This window comes from Aquarana catesbeiana, linkage group LG04 (assembly GCF_042186555.1).
Source record: "Aquarana catesbeiana isolate 2022-GZ linkage group LG04, ASM4218655v1, whole genome shotgun sequence".
Classification (NCBI taxonomy): Eukaryota; Metazoa; Chordata; class Amphibia; order Anura; family Ranidae; genus Aquarana; species Aquarana catesbeiana.
The window spans coordinates 212338264-212357205 of NC_133327.1; the positions used below are offsets into that span (position 1 = coordinate 212338264).

The 18942-nt window shown below is 42.5% G+C and overlaps 1 protein-coding gene across 2 annotated transcripts in view; it reads right to left on the minus strand.

Moving 5' to 3' along the window:
* BCHE (butyrylcholinesterase) overlaps positions 1–18942 on the minus strand; it is a 176695-nt gene that overhangs the window by 82667 nt on the left and 75086 nt on the right. The gene's annotated exons all lie outside the window — the stretch shown is intronic.

An 18942-nucleotide genomic window follows, 5' to 3' on the forward strand; every position in this document is an offset into this window, starting at 1 on the left:
TACTCTTAATGCTAAATGCTTGGTAATTTGTCTTTAAATAAATGTTTTATTACCAATCTACTACACTCAGATCGCGCTGCTGTGTTTTCTCTGCTTAGATTATCAACAGCTGAGTGGGGGGAAAGCAGGAGACAGAAAAAACAATGCTCACAATGGCACTGCCAGATTAAGCATGCCCACAGACATAATGAAATATGAAATGATTGGGAAAGGGGAAAACAAATACATTTAAGAGATGGATCAATGGTGCAAAGATAGAGAGGAGAGATAGTTATGCCATAAGAGGTTGTTTGAGCAGGAAATGAAGGAAAAAATTATAGCGATAATATGGATTACATATGTTGATATTACAGAGATAACAGCAGGAAATTCAGAGTGGTATCTTTCAACAAGGTAGGGGCATTGCTGGATATTGGCCAAAAAAAGATAAAGTTGGAGCTTAGCTTTTAGTTAGGATCTCAGATAATTTAGCAAAGTTCTTGAGTCACACACCACTTCCAAAGGATAAAATCAACTTTATTATTCTGTAAAAAGAACATGCACTGCACCCATTATAGGGAAGTAGGAGTGTCTGCACTTGTGCTGAACAATAAAGTGTATTTTATTCTTTGGAAGTGGAGTGCAACTCTAGAACTTTGCTGAATTGTGTGTACGAGGAAAAGACCCCAGAGGAGCAGGCATATGCGAGCTGAAGTTCAGGATTGCAGAGGTCATAGGATCCATTTTATTTTTTTGGGGGGAACTCAGATAGATTATACTAAGGATGAGTGAATTGGCCTGGGTTAAATTTGCTGGCCATAAAAAAATCAGAAATAACAAAATATATTCCAAACACCAATGGGTGGAACAAATCCTGAAAATCAGATTTATTCATTTTCAAGTCTAATAAGAAATTAATTATTAAACAAAGTGCATGGGCAGCAGGACACTGTCATTGGTTGCATGTAGCATTGCAAAGATAAATAAAAAACTATAGAAAAAGTTCAGGGACCTACTTTTTATGTAACTGTGAGAGTGACAGTGCAAAAACATGAATCCTTTAAAATGCATTCTTGGGAAATGCCTTTAAAAGAGAAGTATGGGTTTCTTTTTTATTGGCCCATCATACTTACCTAGATGGATGCAGCATCAGTCCGATGCTGCATCTGGCCCCCGCTTCTTCACTGAAAACCATGCCACCGAACACCGCCGATGGCTCGGTTCTCTCACCTCCCCGAGCTGAGAGCTGCTGCCTGTCAATCAGCAGCTCTCCTGCTCTGCTCCTACACGCTCACTGGAGTGCTGAGCTGTGGAGGGGCAGGGAGCGGCCATCTCAGCGTCTCGCTGAGAGGCTGAGACGGGCATCATTCCAGGCACCTGGCGGATTCAGACTTCGGGACTTGGGATGATGCAGTGCCTGGACTGATCCTGGTGATGTCAGCAGAGAGCAGACTTCAGACCGCTCTCTGCTGAAAACAGGTCAAAGGAGTGCAAAACGAATTGCACCCCTGTGACCCTTAGGAGAAGCCCAGCCAAACGAGCCTAGGCTTGACTTCTTCTTTATGGAGTTCTACAGAACAGTATGAGTCTAAGGGACAGCGTCAGTGGCATATTATCACTTTACTTCAATAGAGCAGCAGTGACCCAATCTGATTTATTAGAAGTCGAAAAAAGTGATTTTTCAGTAGTTTTTAATGCAGCGCTGGATTTTTTTTTCCAGTGGTAAGGGGCATTAACTGAAAGGAGGGAGTAGAAGCCACAACTGCTATAGGACATTGAACTATAAAGAAAATGAATGCTTAAGTATTCAAATTCTCACAAGTTGGCCAGCAGCACAGCCGTTTGATATCTGCAGTATAAACTTTTTTTTTGCATTACCTTAAATGTTGAATTACATGTCAAAACAGAATGCACAAAAACACTTTAAAACCATAATAGCACATACCATAAACCCTCTCCCTCCCTTTATCCCCAATTCTTAAAATACGCTAAATACAGTATCATTTTCAGGTGTTTGTTTGATAGCAATTGGCTAATGGCAGGACAACACCCGATCACTTGAATAGGTAGCAAACCTGCAACATGGGCCATTTCTTTAACATATCTGCAGCCAACAGTACTGTTGCTGTCTGCACTCTCTCTCTCTTAGTGTATCAGTGTTGGTAAAAGTACTGGCTATTTAGGTAACACCTGCACAAGTAATGGACAAGTAATGGAAATGTATGAGAGTCAGCACCAGAGGAAAAAAAATAAAAGGCAGCGTGCAAAGGGGTCAATATATAAAACCCTCCAAAGTGAATAGTAACTATATAGCGCAGAACCAAAATTAATACAAATAAATTATTAATCAAATAAATTAATGAAATGTGTAATTCATCCAAGTAAAGTGCAATATGTCTATCACTATTATCACTATTTATTTATATATAGATGAATGGACTTCACCAGTTTTGCACTAATGAACTGGACTTTCCCTTAACCCCTTCATGACAACAGTATGCATATATGCGGCCCTACTGGACTGGGCTTTTTTCTGTGGGGACTCAGGGGGACCCCCGAGTCCCATACTAATGATTGGTACCCGGAACTCCCAGTTTCTGGTCATCTGATCGCTGTGATAGCCTCTGTGACAGACCTAGCCGGGACAGAGGCTGTTGGAGAGGACTGAATGCAAGCCTCTTGCCTTTTGATTATGGGCCCTGGATTTTCAAGGGAACAATACTCTTTGTGAGGTGAATTAGAAATCCAGTCTGAACTGTACTAATCGGACTCAGTCGTGTATATATGTATATATTGTATGTTGTTTGATTCATACTGTTGGGACACATACTGTGAGGAGATGCTGGTGTCATCAACTCCAATTACCTGTCTTGTTCTCTGCTATAATGTGTTTAATGTAAATGAGTTTAGTCTGGCTTACCACAGGTTCTAAGGGTATTCCACACATTGTTGTTTGTTCTAATTAACCCTGTGTTTATGTTAATTGAATGAGCTGATCACATTGTCCTCTATACAATGTAGGAGACGGGACGACTCCTATTGGAGCTGCTGCTATTGTGAGAAAATGTCCTGTGGTTGTACTTATAATTCACTCAGTCTGGGCAAAAGGTCATGTCTCAGTCACCTAGGCTGTATGAAGGATTAGTTAATTAGCTCATGTTAATTAGGTTAGGTTTTAGTCATTCTGCTGTGTATATATTTGTGTGAGATTTCAAATAAAAAGTGAGTCCATGTTAGCAACAAGCAAGTGTCGCCTTGTTTTGTGCTCAGAGAGGTTGGAATATCTGATATCTGTATCCAGACTACAAGGAAGTGGTATACTGACGGAAGCACTCAAGCGGAGTATGGGACGTTCTGTGACAGCCTCTGATTGGCTATCACAGTGATCAGTCACTGTGAAGCCCACTCCTGTGTTTCCCCCCCCTTTGTATCGCTTTTTCTCCTTGCAGAGAGAAAAAAAAAACACAACTGTGTGTAAAAAATAAAAATAATATTAATAATAATAATAATCATAATAAAAAATAAAATTAAAAAAGTAGCTAGATCAAGGAATTGATCTAGGTCAGTGCCAGGGTTAGTGTTTGGTTCACAAACGAAAAATAGTCGCACACTGGAAGTCCAAAATCTTGACAGAAAAGCTTGAGTTCTGCTTTAAATCTTTTTGTTTATTTTTTTTATCTCTGGGCTATGCCCGTTATGGTCAAGCAAGCACAGTGGGCAGAAATGGCAAAGGTGTAAATGTAATGTTTACAAGCAGTCATATCCATGAACGATTGGGTTTTAACTCCAGACCGCTGGCTAGAGGTAGCCCAACATGTATTAAAGTTGTACTATACATCACACATCTGAAGGTGCCTTCACTGCTGTGGGTTGAATGAATTTGTGGCTGAGAAGCTGCAATTTTTATAACCTGAGGTAAGGGTGTGCAGTTTTTTGAGTTCACAATGTTTTAGCCATCGCATTCATAAACTGTTGGGTGCACAGTCTGTAACACTGGGTGGAAGTGGCCCTACATACACTTTAGATACTAACTGGTCCTCCTGCATAGTCAGAGTGGGCCTTCAATACATCTAGGTGAATTTGTGACTAAGAAGCTGCATTTATTGACCTGGGGTGAAAAATAACATTGCAGTTTACTATATTTGCTTCACTTTTAAATGTTCCCAGTATATTGTCCAGAGTATGTTCCTTTAAAAAATTCTATTAGGCCACTTTTTTAAGAAGACCCACATTAGCCAGCTTTCAATATAAAAAAGTCTTCAACATTAGAGTGTATTTATTTCACTGAAAAATTACAGTGGTGAATATGTGCACAGTCTTTACACATTTTGATCATTTTATCATATCGTAGGAACCAAACTAGCCATTTTTAAATAAATAAAAGTCTTTTCATTTTACTGAAAAATAGTACTTTAAAATAGTGTTGTGAGTATGTACACGGTCTTGACTGAACTGCTTTGTCAATAGGTCCCACACCAGCCAGCTTTTTATTAAAAAATATCGTCATTACAGTTTATTTACTTAACTGTAAAAAGCCTCCAAGATATTGTAGTGACTAAGGGCACAGCTTTTAAATGCTTCCAATAGTCTACTTTTTTTAACAGGACCCTCACCATTCAGCTTTTAGCAAAAAAAATCAACTTTAGACTGTATATTTTGCCATTCATTTTTAAATGAAAAAAAAAGAAAAAAACATTGGAGCATGTTTATTATGCTTTAAAACATATATATTTTAGTGAGGTACAGTCTTTAAATATTTTGACTTGGCATTTTTTCATCGATAGGATCCTCACAGGCAGTTTGTAATACAAAAAAAGAAACAAAAAAAGCAGTATTAGAGTGTATTTATTTAAAAATAAAAATAAAGCAAAATGCTATTGTGAGTATGTAAGTATGTGCTCTTTACACACTTTGATGTCGCTGCTTTCTCAACAGGAAAAAAAAATCCTCATTAGAATTTATTTACTTCACTGTATAAGACCTCCAAGATATTGCAGTAAATATGAGTGCAGTCTTAAAACACATTGCCTAGTCTTTTTAATTGAAAAAATGTATATATATATTGTATTGTGAGTATGTTCACAGTCTTTTAACAATTTTGCAAGACACTAAACGCCAATCCCCCTTAAAAAAAAGAAAGCAAAAGAAATATGAAATTGTGAAATAAAAAATTACTCCCTCCAAAAAAGAAAGCCACAAACATTACCTGAGGTCTATTCTCGATGATGGCACACAGAAATGTGTATCTTCCTGTAAACACTCTGTAATCTTTTTATTATATTTCAAATGATGCTCAATGTAAACATAGACATTTTCAGCTATTGGCAGCAGCAGTAGCTCTCCCTGAAAACACTTTGTCGCAACTCACTGTGGGTGTGTCTGTGACTATGATGTAAATACAGGTAGATGTTTTCAGCAATCATCATCAACCTTAGCACCAGCACCTAGCTCACCCTGCATACATTCTGTGACCTTTCCCTATCTACATATTTGCTCCAACATACATTGAACAAAGACTGCTGGGAACCCTGACTTTTATAGGGAGATGGTTGGCACATAAGAAGCCCCCCCCCCCCCCCATGGTTGGCCCCTCTAAGCCAACTGACCACAATTCAGAGACCAGAAAGTGTACTGTTGGTAAATTTTCACTATAGATGCAAATGATGTTATTTGCCATTTTCTCAAACTGCAAATGACCAAACTCATGGTTGACCCAAACTGGTCAAATATGCTTTGCTGGGGTGCCCTAAAGTAGATATGCGGTTTCATATGTTTGCAACAAAAATTTCTGTTTTTAACCTAAGAACGTGGGACTGTTTAATTAGGCCAACTTTATGTCCAACTTTCCTTTCTCTATTTCTAAATTGATATGAGCTGCTGCCATTTTGCTTTACCCAGTAATTGCTGTCTACTGCTAGAGGAAACTTGTTACTATAAACCTCAACTGCAGAGTAATTGTCGTTGCTTTAACATTTATAAATCATTTTCATCTATGCCAGTGAGTTATTGGACTGAGGCAATTTTGTCTGGCTATCAGCAATGGCTTATTGCTTCAGAGCCATTGCCCTCAGCAGAAATCTTCAAACCCAAATCATTGCATGTAATGCATGCATTACATTTAGATAGAGGAAGAGAAAAGAGAACATATTTTCATTTGAAGTTATTCTTAGTTGATACTGTAAAGTTGGGGGTTGTTTAGCTTAGTGTAGAGCCTACCAGTGAGCAGAGTCCACACCAGATATGCCATCTAAGGGCTTGTTGGCCACGTTTATTAAAGGAAAAAGAAAACAAATCCAATAACAGAAGAGTTGCCCACACAGGGGTTTCAGATTTCCACAGCAACACTGTAAGTTAAACGGAAAATACCAAGCCACCTGGCTCTCTTTAGCAGCACTGCTGCTCAGGCTTTGCTTCGGCCCTCTTGGCTCTATAACTGAGCTCCTGTACGTCAGCACTCTTTTCCAGCTTCCTTGCTGTTCCAGCCCACAGACTTGGTCCCTCTGTCTGCTCTGACAAACAGAACTGTCCAGACATGCACACTTCTCCCTTGCTTGCTTGGACTCCTTGGGAGGGTGGAGCACAGAACCATGGTCAGGTGTCTACAAATACTCCAGCACACACCTGGCCAGTCAGTGTGCTGGTGAGTCACAAAATCAGGACCCAGGACTGGGGATTTCATTCCACCCTGATCGTTACGAAATCCCCGGGCTCCAGGTCCCAAAACGGATCTTAGCAAATAATGAGGAAACCGAAAGGCCAGTTTCCTCCCAAAAAATAAGCAGATAAACTGGAGCCCCTCAACCTGCCTGGTTAAAAATCCTGTGTCTATAGACTGGTGGGGTACCACACTACCAAATATCCCCCCCTTTTTTTCAACCCAGAGGGCGGAACACACAAGTTTCTTTTGGCAGCTCTGAGCCAGCTACCATTTACAGGAGTCCAATCCTGTCCGACCTCACTTCTCCTAAAGGGGAACTCTATCCAATGTCTCCGTTGGAGTCTCCCTCTAAGCCTCACTGTCACTTTGCTATGAGCTTTGATGCGACCTACCCAACTCTTCTTCCGAGTGCATTTCCATAAGCACTTCCTCTCCTGAAATTTCAACGGGTTACCCCTGGTCTTTTTACCAACCCTTCTGCCTCCACGCTTCAGGTTCCCAGGTTTCCCAACACCTCTCTCAGCATTTGTTAGGGCAGTACCTCCAGAGGGCACTCACACCAGAGGGTGGCAATCACCCACGAGAACCTCACAAGATGCCACCTCTCCTGCTGTCACCCACTCAGCAGGCAGCTGTCCTACCACCTGACCTTTAATACCACCTGGATTTCTATCCAGAAAGAGAGGAGGTTTCCACCAGGCATTGCAGAGAAAGGGGAGACACCATTTGTACTGACACAATCATAGGATAAATGGGGCACACATGAAGACAGGGACCGTCTTGGTGTGATTCATGTAGTTTGGAGCTTTATTTAAGGCTCCGGCTAGCTCCTGCCTCGATCCAGGCAGAGCACACACCGTCCGGACTCAACCACTGGAATTCAGTTGCTGCTGCTTACCTGTTATTAAACAGATCTGGGAACCCTTTGTTTCAAACTCATACCGATCCTAGGCTGGCGTTTACCTGCACCCCCATCCTGACAGCTGCCTTGTGTCTTTGATATGGAATCACTTTGAATTAAACCGACAAAGGTGTTAAACTGGAAACGCGTTGGGTACCAGGGATTACCACTCACTGGAGAGTATTAGTGTCATCACACTTGTATTGTTGTATTTAGTTTTTTTCTGTTTTGTTATATTGGCTACATGCATACTATATTTGACGCTAGACGTCTTTTAATGCTTGATCGTTTGTTTGATCTGAAATTATCCTGTTTTATGTAATAATAAAAAAAAAATTCATGCATGTCAGTGATTGTGGAATCTAAAGTCCCACTTAAGGGCGAATAGTCATTTTGCTAGATTTCTATCCAAAAGCGGAACAAGCGGAACAGGCGAGCTCTCGTCTGATCCGCATACCAACCTTACTGCACCTTTTACCCATTTCCCTGTCTCAGGGACCTTATCAGGTTTGTCACATAAACCTATTATTGGACTGGTGACCCCAGTTTCTTTAACCACCTCTGTCTGAGCCCCGGTCAGGATCTCTGCTGTTTTCTGGTCCATGCTTTTTAGTTTCTTCAAAGCATCTCCCATGTACCATTTTCTCAGGAAATAACCCAGCAGCATACCCAGAGGCAACTTTTAACAAGAGTAACAAATTCAGGAATAAACCCTTCCTGTTCTGTGCTCCTGTGTTCTGTCATTCAGTGCTCCACCTAGTGGTACTCTGCAGTACCAGACCGTCAGACTGTGGAGGAGACACACTAATATAGATTGGCTGTACATCCCAAAGTTCAAGCATCTCTATTAATGCTTTGGTTACAAACCAGACCCTCGATCCCAGGCCCAAGTCCTTCCTGGGGACTGTTATCACACTGGGAATGCAGACAGACCCATTCACTGAGACTTGAGAAGTTGCAACTTTCAAAAGAACATCCTCCCAGCTAGAGGTAACCACAGCCTGGTGCTCACCCAGAGCGCTGCCAGGTGCTGGACTCATACGCAAATTTTCAGGATCACCGTCAATGAACTGCTCCAGAACATTACCAGTGACAATGTCACTTTGACACTCCATGTCAACATCACTTTCTTGGACCACTGACAATGTCTCTGCTGTGCGCTCGCCCTTATTTGGTTCATCCTGCTCACGAGGGTTAACCCCTGCAGCAGCTGCCACGCCCTCCAGTATGAGCTGTTCTGCAGTCCCTCCTGCTTGCACAGCAGAATCCGTGTCCACCTTATTTTTGTGCATAAGAGCCTTATCTATCAGGGAGATTAGATTTTTACCCCAACTATCCCAATCTATTGTATGTGCACTCCCTTCAGTGGTACTCCAGCACCCATCCATCTGCCCAAGGAGACACATAAGAACAGATGGGGGCGTGGCCTAGCGAGCGACCAAGATGGCAGCACATTAGCGGAGCTCCATGAACAGACACAGCCGACAGCACTTTACCCCGCTTATCTGGGTCAGGAGATGGGTAGACTGACTTACCAGACCTCTTACCCCAAAACACACCGAACTCCAGCTTCTTCCTCGTCCAGAAACATCTTGGAGCTTCTTAAAGCCAAACCCGCGGACTGAGGCAGCATGGCAGGCATCAAGATGGCGGGCTCCCAGCAGGAGGAGGAGGATTTTAGTGAGGACTCGCAATCCGCTCTGGAGGACACAGGTAGGAGTGGGACACGCTCACACAAACCCCTCACTTACGCCGACATGTCTGGTTTTGCAGCAGACATCAAAGCAACATTCTCGGCAGCCATAACAGACTTAAAGACTAATCTGCTAGTGCTGTCTGACAAGACGGAGGCAGTAGAAGTGCAGGGCAAACACAGAGACAAAGAACTACTCAGATTAGACAAGATCGCAGACACGCATGTTTTCCACTTCATTAAAATGAACCGGCACATAGAGGACCTCGACAACCGAGGACGGAGAAACAACATCAGGGTGAGAGGGATCCCTGAGTCGGTAGATAATGACCAGATAATCCCTGCCCTGAAACAAGTGTTTAACAGTCTATTGGAAACACAGGAGGATTCTGACATAGGGTTCGTCAGAGCGCACAGAGCACTCAGAGCTAGGGGCCCAGATACTGCTCCCCCAAGAGACATAATATGTTGCCTACACGGTTTCCCTCTTAAGGAGGATATCATGAGGAAAGCAAGGAGGAATAATCATATCATTTTAATGGGGCGAACATAATGTTATACCAAGACCTCTCACAGATTACACTGAAAAACCGCAGGGCTCTGCGACCCCTCCTGGATAAACTAAGGGAAAGAGACATAAGATATACATGGCGCTTCCCCTTTGCCCTTGTAACCACAGTCTCAGGAAAACAACTAGCGTTACCCATGCCAGATGACCTCCCTGGTTTCTGTGCAGCCCTGGATTTGGACCTAATTGAACTACCTGAATGGTACCAGGAGTTTGCTTTACCTCCCCACACCAGAAGCCCGCCCAGCTGTCCCCTATCTACCCCAGATAAACAACTTTCCAAGAAAATGAAACATGGAAAAGGAGGAGGAGCAATAAGGGGGACTCCTGCGTCACGTTCCACGCCATCCAGGTTTCGCAAACTTGACTGATCAAGCACCCTTCCTACCAGGTCCTCCCCAATGGTCTCCCAGACTAAGGATTGAGCAATGTGTTAAATAACTTCTATCGGCCAACTTCACGTATGTATAGACGCAAGGGCATAATAAGACCCTCATAAAACATCACGGTTAACGGCTTAAGAAAATGTAACCGAGTTGAGGTTCTCAAGTTGGGTTGACTTTGGTACATTGCAGTTAAGGCCTGGAAGTGGTTCCCTACCTAAAGCATCTTCAAAATACATGCTCTGAAACAAAATCACTAAGATAAGCTACAGTTATATGTTTAGCGTGATAGCGGCTCATAGACTCTAGAATACTAATCAATCGCCACGTACTACAATAGCCAACAGGCTAGTCAAGCCGACTTGTTTATCCCTAATTATTGAAACGCAGATATTGACTCCTGGCTGCTGACTATAACCTGTTACAAGAGCCACTAACTGCTATAGACAAGGATCTATATCCATAAGAGAACTAAAGGGAGAGGATCTGGAGCAGGAAGTTCTCTCCGGTCCCAAACTCAAATGTTGCCTTAAAGAGGCTGTGTTGTTCTTTTTCTCCGTTCTTCCTGACTTAACAGTTATCTAGTTTAAAACAAGTTTTTCAAACTTTCGGACGTTGACTTCCCACGTACCCACAAAAGTGTACTTGAGCCGAGATTCTTGACTCAGGTGCACTACTTAGATACTTTAGCGCAGTGTGTTAATTGACTAAAGTATATATATTTACTCTGTAAGGAGGTGAATTCACCTCTGGTGTTTTCTTTTCTATCTACTAACTCTCCTTCCTTCTTCCTTTCTTTCTCTGTACCTCTCCCCCTCTCATCACTCAACTAACCACTACCGCACTACGGTGTAGATTGGTCGTTAACAAACACATCAGAATCTTTTACAGGACACACATACTGAATCAACCACCCAACTATACAGATGGCCTACTCAGCATTGGGGAAGTCCCCTAGAGTGATCTCGCACAACATAAGAGGACTCAACACCCCAGAGAAGAGGACATCACTCCTTCGGGAACTGAAGAGGGGTAAGCCACACTTTGTTTTCCTCCAGGAGACCCATTTTAAAACAGGTCATATTCCCAAACTCACCAATACCTATTTTACGGAGGCGTATCACGCAACAAATAATGCAGCCAAATCTAAGGGTGTCTCGACCCTGGTGAGTAGAGATGCCCCATTTACCCTCAGAGAGAGCCTGATAGACCCCGAGGGCAGATATATCCTCCTCAAGGGCACATACTTTGACAGACCCATCACGTTAGCGAATGTTTACTTCCCTAACTCAGGATAGGTTATCTTCTGCCAAAAAATAGTACGAGAACTGACAGGGGTTACATCAGGACTACTCATATTGGGAGGAGACTTTAATGTGCCACTGAATCCAGCAGTTGACTCCTCTTCGGGGAAGTTCTGCATTAAGTATAGCGCCCTTAAAAGAATTAAAACGCTTCTTAACTCCCTACAATTAATAGATTCTTGGAGGTTTCTCCACCCAGACACTAGAGACTTCTCATATCATTCAGCCCCACACAATAGATACTCACGAATAGACCTATTTTTCATCACCCAAAGAGACTTACCAACCGTGACGGATGTCCAAATAGGTGTTCAAGTTTTGTCTGACCACGCACCGATATCCCTGTCGATAGACTTAAGCACACCAGCCCCTAGATCAAACATATGGAGACTTAATCCCTCACTCATAACAGACCCGGAACTAATGCTCAAAATAACTGCAGCACTGTCTGACTATTTCAGAAACAATAATACTCCCACAATGAATCCCATGACAATCTGGCAGGCGCACAAATGCTGTATTAGAGGGGAACTAATCAAACTAGGATCCCAAAGAAAGAAAAAACAGGAACAAGAAGTTATTACACTGATTAATAAAATGAATGCATAAGAAAATTACCAATTGCACCCTAAAAAAATACAAAAACTCTCTGACCAGATTCTTAATCACAGCAGCAAAAACAGTAATACCAAGACACTGGAGAAACACCGCCGCACCTACAATTAAAGAATGGTTGGAAGAGATACATCTCCTCAAAGGTATGGAGGAGATCAGGGCAACAGCACAAGGGAATACAGAAAATTTTAATAAAATATGGCAGCCGTGGATCATCTTTAAATTTTCTGATTCTTATAACACTTTCACATAGGGATATACCTCTTAACATAAAGAAATGTGAATAATTACATCTCTCTTATATTTTTTTTACTCTTCTTTCCCTCTCTTTACTTTTCATTTCTGTTACTATATATATTTAGAAGGGTATTTTTAGAGACCCTTGAATTTATTTTTCTCTTGAATTAAATAATAGATTTTGATACATAAATTCAGAGTATTTCAAATAAACAATTGATGTAACGATAGGCTGATTACAAAGCCATCTTGTTGGTTTCGCTAGTAAAATACTCTATCATTAAATTCAATTATATACAGTTATATTTTTATATGATACTCATGTACAAATGTTAGTATGATTGTACAAATGCTATATTTTAACATCAATAAAAGCTTATTGTTTAAAAAAAAAAAAGAAAATAGTCATAAACAATCCCTATCGCTACAGTCAGCTAAAGAACTCCTCGACACTCGCAAGACACTACAACAAATATTTGAATTTAAATCTAAAAGAATGTTATTCTTTAAAAAAGCAATATACTATGAGACAGGTGACAAAACAGGCAGGTTGCTATCTAGAGCATTGAAAGAAGCTTCCTCTAAGAACCACATAGCTGGAATCAGATCACAAAAGGGGACATTAGAAGCCACCACTGAAGCTATAGCGACACAATTTCAACAATTTTACACACAATTATACAATTTACCAAGGCAAAACAAACCTCATGACTTAAAAGTTGACAGAAGGAAAGCCATACAAGACTACCTTACTGAGAGTGGGATCCCCAGACTTGAAGACACAGAGACATCCCTTTTAGAAGAAGAAATAGCAGAAACAGAAATTAAGTCAGCAATAAAAGACCTCAAACCAGGGAAAAATCCGGGCCCGGACGGCTTCACATCAATTTATTACAAAACATTTAACCACTTGCCGACCGCCTAACGTATATATACGTCGGCAGAATGGCACGGGCAGGCAGAATCACGTACCTGTACGTGATCTGCCTCCCGCGGGCGGGGGGTCCGATCGGACCCCCCCCGGTGCCACCGGCGGTCGGCATCTGACTAGGAGCGTCGGGAGGCGAGGGGGAGACCATCCGATCGTGGCCCCCCCCTCGCGATCGCTCCCAGCCAATAGGAATCCTCCCCTGCCTGTGTGTAGTTTCACACAGGCAGAGGATGTGATGTCATCTCTCATCGGTCTGGCAGTTTCCGTCCCAGCGCCGAGGAGAGAAGACATGTAAGTGCACACAACACACACACACACAGTAGAACATGCCAGGCATACCTTACACCCCCGATCCCCCCCCGATCGCCCCCCGATCCCCCCCCCGATCACCCCCCCCCCTGTCACAAACTGACATTAGCAGTATTTTTTTTTTTTTTTTTCTGATTACTGCATAGTGTCAGTTTGTGACAGTTACAGTGTTAGGGCAGTGAATATTACCCCCCTTTAGGTCTAGGATACCCCCCTAACCCCCCCTAATAAAGTTTTAACCCCTTGATCACCCCCTGTCACCAGTGTCACTAAGCGATCATTTTTCTGATCGCTGTATTAGTGTCGCTGGTGACGCTAGTTAGGAACGTAAATATTTAGGTTCGCCGTCAGCGTTTTATAGCGTCAGGGACCCCCATATACTATCTAATAAAGGTTTTAACCCCTTGATTGCCCCCTAGTTAACCCTTTCACCACTGATCACCGTATAACTGTTACGAGTGACGCTGGTTAGTTCGTTTATTTTTTATAGTGTCAGGGCACCTGCCGTTTATTACCGAATAAAGGTTTAGCCCCCCGATCGCCCGGCGGTGATATGCGTCGCCCCAGGCAGCGTCAGATTAGCGCCAGTACCGCTAACACCCACGCACGCAGCATACGCCTCCCTTAGTGGTATAGTATCTGTACGGATCAATATCTGATCCAATCAGATCTATACTAGCGTCCCCAGCAGTTTAGGGTTCCCGAAAACGCAGTGTTAGCGGGATCAGCCCAGATACCTGCTAGCACCTGCGTTTTGCCCCTCCGCCCGGCCCACCCAAGTGCAGTATCGATCGATCACTGTCACTTACAAAACACTAAACGCATAACTGCAGCGTTCGCATAGTCAGGCCTGATCCCTGCGATCGCTAACAGTTTTTTTGGTAGCGTTTTGGTGAACTGGCAAGCACCAGCCCCAGGCAGCGTCAGGTTAGTGCCAGTAGCGCTAACACCCACGCACGCAGCATACGCCTCCCTTAGTGCTATAGTATCTGATCGGATCAATATCTGATCCGATCAGATCTATACTAGCGTCCCCAGCAGTTTAGGGTTCCCACAAACGCAGTGTTAGCGGGATCAGCCCAGATACCTGCTAGCACCTGCGTTTTGCCCCTCCGCCCGGCCCAGCCCAGCCCACCCAAGTGCAGTATCGATCGATCACTGACACTTACAAAACACTAAACGCATAACTGCAGCGTTCGCAGAGTCAGGCCTGATTCCTGCGATCGCTAACAGTTTTTTTGGTAGCGTTTTGGTGAACTGGCAAGCACCAGCCCCAGGCAGCGTCAGGTTAGCACCAGTACCGCTAACACCCACGCACGCAGCATACGCCTCCCTTAGTGGTATAGTATCTGAACTGATCAATATCTGATCCGATCAGATCTATACTAGCGTCCCCAGCAGTTTAGGGTTCCCACAAACGCAGTGTTAGCGGGATCAGCCCAGATACCTGCTAGCACCTGCGTTTTGCCCCTCCGCCCGGCCCAGCCCAGCCCACCCAAGTGCAGTATCGATCGATCACTGACACTTACAAAACACTAAACGCATAACTGCAGCGTTCGCAGAGTTAGGCCTGATCCCTGCGATCGCTAACAGTTTTTTTGGTAGCGTTTTGGTGAACTGGCAAGCACCAGCGGCCTAGTACACCCCGGTCGTAGTCAAACCAGCACTGCAGTAACACTTGGTGACGTGGCTAGTCCCATAAGTGCAGTTCAAGCTGGTGAGGTGGCAAGCACAAGTAGTGTCCCGCTGCCACCAAGAAGACAAACACAGGCCCGTCGTGCCCATAGTGCCCTTCCTGCTGCATTCGCCAATCCTAATTGGGAACCCACCGCTTCTGCAGCGCCCGTACTTCCCCCATTCACATCCCCAACCAAATGCAGTCGGCTGCATGAGAGGCATTTTCTTTATGTCCTCCCGAGTACCCCTACCCAACGAACCCCCAAAAAAGATGTTGTGTCTGCAGGAAGCGCGGATATAGACGTGACACCCGCTATTATTGTCCCTCCTGTCCTGACAATCCTGGTCTTTGCATTGGTGAATGTTTTGAATGCTACCATACACTAGTTGAGTATTAGCGTAGGGTACAGCATTGCACAGACTAGGCACACTTTCACAGGGTCTCCCAAGATGCCATCGCATTTTGAGAGACCCGAACCTGGAACCGGTTACAGTTATAAAAGTTAGTTACAAAAAAAAGTGTAAAAAAAAAAAAAAAAAAAAACATACAAAAATATAAAATAAAAAAAAAAATAGTTGTCGTTTTATTGTTCTTTCTCTCTCTATTCTCTCTCTCTATTGTTCTGTTCTTTTTTACTGTATTCTATTCTGCAATGTTTTATTGTTATTATGTTTTATCATGTTTGCTTTTCAGGTATGCAATTTTTTATACCTTACCGTTTACTGTGCTTTATTGTTAACCATTTTTTTGTCTTCAGGTACGCCATTCACGACTTTGAGTGGTTATACCAGAATGATGCCTGCAGGTTTAGGTATCATCTTGGTATCATTCTTTTCAGCCAGCGGTCGGCTTTCATGTAAAAGCAATCCTAGCGGCTAATTAGCCTCTAGACTGCTTTTACAAGCAGTGGGAGGGAATGCCCCTCCCCCCCCAACGTCTTCCGTGTTTTTCTCTGGCTCTCCTGTCTCAACAGGGAACCTGAAAATGCAGCCGGTGATTCAGCCAGCTGACCATAGAGCTGATCAGAGACCAGAGTGGCTCCAAACATCTCTATGGCCTAAGAAACCGGAAGCTACGAGCATTTTATGACTTAGATTTCGCCAGATGTAAACAGCGCCATTGGGAAATTGGGAAAGCATTTTATCACACCGATCTTGGTGTGGTCAGATGCTTTGAGGGCAGAGGAGAAATCTAGGGTCTAATAGACCCCAATTTTTGCAAAAAAGAGTACCTGTCACTACCTATTGCTATGATAGGGGATATTTACATTCCCTGAGATAACAATAAAAATGATTAAAAAAAAAAAAAAAAATGAAAGGAACAGTTTAAAAATAAGATAAAAAATAATAATAATAAAGAAAAAAAAAAAAAAAAAAGCACCCCTGTCCCCCCTGCTCTCGCGCTTAGGCGAACGCAAGCGTCGGTCTGGCGTCAAATGTAAACAGCAATTGCACCATGCATGTGAGGTATCGCCGTGAAGGTCAGATCGAGGGCAGTAAGTTTAGCAGTAGACCTCCTCTGTAAATCTAAAGTGGTAACCTGTAAAGGCTTTTAAAGGCTTTTAAAAATGTATTTAGTTTGTCGCCACTGCACGTTTGTGCGCAATTTTAAAGCATGTCATGTTTGGTATCCATGTACTCGGCCTAAGATCATCTTTTTTATTTCATCAAACATTTGGGCAATATAGTGTGTTTTAGTGCATTAAAATGTAAAAAAGTGTGTTTTTTCCCCAAAAAATGCGTTTGAAAAATCGCTGCGCAAATACTGTGTGAAAAAAAAAAAATGAAACACCCACCATTTTAATCTGTAGGGCATTTGCTTTAAAAAAAAATATATAATGTTTGGGGGTTCAAAGTAATTTTCTTGCAAAAAAAAATTATTTTTTTATGTAAACAATAAGTGTCAGAAAGGGCTTTGTCTTCAAGTGGTTAGAAGAGTGGGTGATGTGTGACATAAGCTTCTAGATGTTGTGCATAAAATGCCAGGACAGTTCAAAACCCCCCCAAATGACCCCATTTTGGAAAGTAGACACCCCAAGCTATTTGCTGAGAGTCATGTTGAGTCCATGGAATAATTTATATTGTGACACAAGTTGCGGGAAAGAGACAATTTTTTATTTTTTTTATTTTTTTTTGCGCAAAGTTGTCACTAAATGATATATTGCTCAAACATGCCATGGGAATATGTGAAATTACACCCCAAAATACATTCTGCTGCTTCTCCTGAGTACGGGGATACCACATGTGTGAGACTTTTTGGGAGCCTAGCCGCGTACGGGACCCTGAAAACCAAGCACCGCCTTCAGGCTTTCTAAGGCCGTAAATTTTTGATTTCACTCTTCACTGCCTATCACAGTTTCGGAGACCATGGAATGCCCAGGTTGCAAAAAACCCCCCCAAATGACCCCATTTTGGAAAGTAGACACCCCAAGCTATTTGATGAGAGGTATAGTGAGTATTTTGCAGACCTCACTTTTTGTCACAAAGTTTTGAAAATTGAAAAAAGAAAAAAAAAAATTTTTTTTCTCGTCTTTCTTTATTTTCAAAAACAAATGAGAGCTGCAAAATACTCACCATGCCTCTCAGCAAATAGCTTGGGGTGTCTACTTTCCAAAATGGGGTCATTTGGGGGGGGTTTGTGCCACCTGGGCATTCCATGGCCTCCGAAACTGTGATAGGCAGTGAGGAGTAAAATCAAAAATGTACGCCCTTAGAAATCCTGAAGGTGGTGATTGGTTTTCGGGGTCCCGTACGCGGCTAGGCTCCCAAAAAGTCCCACACATGTGGTATCCCCATACTCAGGAGAAGCAGCTAAATGTATTTTGGGGTGCAATTCCACATATGCCCATGGCCTGTGTGAGCAATATATCATTTAGTGACAACTTTGTGCAAAAAAAAAAAAAAAAAAAAAAATTTGTCACTTTCCCGCAACTTGTGTCAAAATATAAAACATTCCATGGACTCAACATGCCTCAAAGCAAATAGCTTGGGGTGTCTACTTTCCAAAATGGGGTCATTTGGGGGGGGTTTATGTCATCTGGGCATTTTATGGCCTTCAAAACTGTGATAGGTAGTGAGGAGTAAAATCAAAAATGTACGCCCTTAGAAATCCTGAAGGCAGTGATTGGTTTTCGGGGCCCCGTACGCGGCTAGGCTCCCAAAAAGTCCCACACATGTGGTATCCCCATACTCAGGAGAAGCAGCAGAATGTATGTTGGGGTGCAATTCCACGTATGCCCATGGCCTGTGTGAGCAATATATCATTTAGTGACAACTTTTTGTAATTTTTTTTTTTTTTTTTTTTTTTTTGTCATTATTCAATCACTTGGGACAAAAAAAATGAATATTCAATGGGCTCAACATGCCTCTCAGCAAATTCCTTGGGGTGTCTACTTTCCAAAATGGGGTCATTTGTGGGGGTTTTGTACTGCCCTGCCATTTTAGCACCTCAAGAAACGACATAGGCAGTCATAAATTAAAGGCTGTGTAAATTCCAGAAAATGTACCCTAGTTTGTAGACGCTATAACTTTTGCGCAAACCAATAAATATACACTTATTGACATTTTTTTTACCAAAGACATGTGGCCGAATACATTTTGGCCTAAATGTATGACTAAAATTGAGTTTATTGGATTTTTTTTAGAACAAAAAGTAGAAAATATCATTTTTTTTCAAAATTTTCGGTC